This window comes from Diadema antillarum, unplaced genomic scaffold (genome assembly GCF_040938485.1).
Source record: "Diadema antillarum isolate AM-2024a unplaced genomic scaffold, OU_Dant_1.0 seq00001031_RagTag, whole genome shotgun sequence".
In the NCBI taxonomy this organism is placed as follows: domain Eukaryota; kingdom Metazoa; phylum Echinodermata; class Echinoidea; order Diadematoida; family Diadematidae; genus Diadema; species Diadema antillarum.
In genome coordinates, this window is record NW_027271864.1 from 837389 (window position 1) to 841789 (window position 4401).

Genomic DNA, 4401 nt, shown 5'->3' on the forward strand with positions numbered 1-4401 from the left:
ACTTCCTGTTTTTTGTCCCATTCATCGCACAGCCAGCACGGTTTGGTAAAGATTAAACGCTTGAATAGACACTGTACTTCAGAGTCTCTTTTCTCAGTTCACACTTTTCTTGAGTTTGTGCTTTCTTTCCAATATTTAGATAGGTTAGGAGAGTCCATTTGATTTGAATTATACATCACTTTAAAGCTTAAAGTCTGCTCTTTTAGAATATGGTCTTAACTAAAAATTCATGTCTGGCGACTTTTTGTTTGTTTTGAGGTGCAGGGTCACATATATACTAGCCTCATATCTCGTCGGATTGTATTGTATGCTGCGACAGTTGCCATATCATACAACATTCTGACCTAAAAAGTAATCCTGATGGGGTATAGGTATCAGCCACATTTCTGATCAGATTTTCCTCAAATATGGCAAAAATGTGCATTATAGTGAAATGATAATGCCTATGTTTTTTTTTTGTTTGTTTGTTTTTTTTTTGTGATGCCCTCGCTTGTTCCGTCTTTATACAAGAAAAAGTAAATTTAACAGGGTCTGCTTGTGTGTGCGACGCTGGCCTCGTTTCTTGATCGATTTTTTGTTTTCAAATTTGGTATGTTTGGTTTGTTTGTTTGTTTGTTTTGTTTTTATTTCTGCATTCAATCAAGTACAATTTGAATACAAACTTCAGAAAGTACAAAGACAAAGAATAACAAGTGCAGTGAAATAAATCGATAACAGTACACAAATAGATACACATAGGTGATTGCATTGAGCAATGTAGATGCCAAAAACATAAAATAAGAAATACAGTATTTTTTTCAGTAAACAACAGAGATCATTGAATGCAGGAGACCATGATCGTAAGCGATTAAGCTTGAAATGGATGGAGGCCTCATATAAGGTATGTAAATGCATCATAGTCAAATCTATACACCTATAGTATTGATAATGCTGCCCTCACTATTCCACCTTTTACAGGGTCAAAGGTCACCCTGATCATGTCAAAGTTTGCGAAAATGCATGCTTATTTAGACAATAACTTGATTGCTACCGGATTTTACCCAGACTTGCTAAAAAGGTGAATGGGTGGTCATTCTACATAAAGGACATACCAGTTTGCGGTGACGGCGCCCTCAGTGTTCCGACTAGGAAGCCATGTCACCTTTTTTTATATGCTCTATTAGCCACATTCCTTGTCGGATTTTATTCAAACTTGCTATGGAGGTTTATGGGGAGTTATTCTTGGTAACAAAAGTTTTCATTGCCAGCGCTCTCATTGTTCAAACTTTTATAGGATGACATGTCATATTCCTTGTATTATATATATACTAGCCTCATATCTCGTCGGATTTTATTGTATCTTGCGACAGTTGCCTAAAATAGTAATCCTAATGGGGTATAGGTATCAGCCACATTTCTGATCAGATTTTCTTCAAATATGGCGAAAAGGTGCATTATAGTGAAATGAAGATGCCTATATTGTTTTTAGTGGTGGTGCCCTCGCTTGTTCCGTCTTTATACACGAAAAAGTAAATTTAACAGGGTCTGCTTGTGTGTGCGACGCTGGCCTTGTTTCTCTACCGATTTAAAAAAAAAAAATCAAATTTGGTATGTAAATGCATTATAGTCAAATATATACACCTACAGTATTGATAATGCTGCCCTCACTGTTCCACCTTTTACAGGGTCAAAGGTCACCCTGGTCATGTCAAAGTTTGCGAAAATGCATGCTTATTTAGACAATAACTTGATTGCTACCGGATTTTACCCAGACTTGCTAAAAAGGTGAATGGGTGGTCATTCTACAAAAAGGACACACCAGTTTGTGGTGACGGCGCCCTCAGTGTTCCGACTAGGAAGCCATGTCACCTTTTTTTTTGTATATGCTCTATTAGCCACATTTCTTGTCGGATTTTATTCAAACGTGCTATGAAGGTTTATGGGGAGTTATTCTAGGTAACAAAAGTTTTCATTACCAGCGCTCTCATTGTTCAAACTTTTATAGGTTGACATGTCATATTCCTTGTACGATTATACTAGCCTCATTTCTCGTCGGATTTTATTGTATCCTGCGACAGTTGCCATATTATACAACATTCTAGCCTAGAAAAGTAATCCAGATGGGGTATGGGAGACGGGTTCGGGGGATACATGTGCTCGATGACGAGAGCTCTTGTTGTTGTTTTTTTTTAATGAAATTCGTTTACTGTAACCACATGACATATTCTGAATGAATAATCAATCATTATTTACAGAATTTACAACTGTTAATTCCACGATTCCCTTCTGAACATTTTTTTTTTTTGGGGGGGGGGTGATATTATGCTATACGTCTCAGACATTGAATACTGCCATGTTTGTAGTGTATGTATACATGTACTCTGAAATAATTTGTAAGACAGTATGCTGACTTATACGTCATGCAATGTTAATCTCTAAATATAGAATTATTTTGTTATGTGTTATTTGGAAAAGGCAGAAATAAAACCAAACCAAACCAAATAAAGCTATTCTAATTCAGATATTGATGAAAAAAAAAGTGTCTTCTGATGAATTATGTGTTTCCAGTCTTTGATCATCGGTTTACTGCTACATTCGAAGCTCATGAAATAAGTGCGTCGTCTTCCAGGTCTGTTTTTAGATCTTTGTCCACTCTTTGCTACATGCATGCAAAGAGTAATCAGACATTGAGGGCGTGTACCGATATATTCTGATCTACACATTACGTGTGCGCCTTTTTAAGTGTGTTCCGTGTGTTTGTTTGTATACGTGTGTGTGTTCGTATGTGTGTCTGTGTGTGTGTTACGTAGACAGAATATAGATTTTTCAGTTCGACATTTTCCGATTGCAGTTCATCTATCATAATTCCAATTTCAATATTTCAATATATTCATTTTGTTGCTTCATGTATACAAAGCATACCGGTATTCATAAATCGAACACGACAATCTCAGCATGAGAAAGTCTAAAGATCTAGGGTCACGCTCTTTATACTGTGCTTAATATTAATATTTTTTTTGATAAAGACTTTCTTTAATATGACTTTCATTCCCTCAGTCATTGTGACTTTGCTCTCTGTTTCAAGATTTCCCGTTTATGATTTGTCTCATCCGTTCAGCTAGTACTCATAAAAAGAACGTGACAATCTAAGCATAAGAAAATCTAAAGATCTACGGTCACGCTCTTTATACTATACTTAAAAATAATTGTTTCTTTCTTTGTAGTAAAGATTGTATGTATTACGAAAACAAAATTAGATAAATTAATAAACATGCCTGCAAACATAGCTGGTTACCAGTCAGAGTACCATAGCTGGTGTTGAATTGTGCACAGATCTCAGTCTTATTGATCACACCTCTTGTAGAAGTCATCATCTGTAATGATTTTAGTCAGTCAAATCAAGCCCTATAAAATACTTGATTGTTCCAAGGAGCCATCATTAACTCTTTATGTGCCACGTTCGCACGTTCGACTCAGTTGACGGCGTGCCAACTGCGCATACATGTATTCTGCCCAAATGTGACCGTGCATCACAAAACGAACAAAAAAGTCGCAGCCCTTCATTTTACGTGAGGACTCAAAAAAGGTGAAATGGGTCAACTTAATCAATTTTTAGTTTTTCATATTTTCTGAAAGAGCTATCCTTCTTCAACATTATTCTTTAGTTTGGGATTGTAATATGAATGGGAAAGTGTGTTTCAGCAGTTTTCTACAACCCTTTTTGGTGGGCGAGTAGAATGATAAGGTTTGTCTTAGCGTCCCCTTTTCATTTCTTGAAATCCTTTACACACTATTCACTTTCAAGTCTAATAACTTTTGAAAGCATAACTCTACTGCTTCGAAAGTTGGGATTAAAGTTATGGACAGAATGTGTTAGTAGAACAAGATCCATTTTAGCCTAATCTGATAATCCCTTCATTGTTGTTGCTCCTGTGGTGTACATCCTGTGTTTTGTCCCTTTCATTGGACAGCTAGCACGGCTTGGTAAAGATTAAGCGCTTGAATAGACCATGTACACTATTTGTACTTCAGAGCATCTTTTCTCAGTTCACTCTTTTCCAGAGTGTGTGCTTTCTTTCTAGTATTTAGGTAGGATAGGAAAGTCCATTAGATTTGAGTTATACATCATTTTAAAGCTTAGAGTCTGCTCTCTAAGAATCCATGTCTGGCGACTTTTTGTTTGTTTTGTGATGCAGGGTCACAAATGCACAAACCTGCCAAAACCGATCGATAAATCGCCAAATGCCGCAGTACAATGAACGCGTTTCTCGCGCTTTCGTTCCTCTCACACATAGCTTGCATTTTATGTCGTTATTGACTACAAAGCGGTGTTCTCTCCGAGATGTAGGTGTAAATTCTAGTTTATGTCACTGTTTGGTGTGCCATAGTCGTGCATTTACAGTTATTTAGCTATACGAGTCA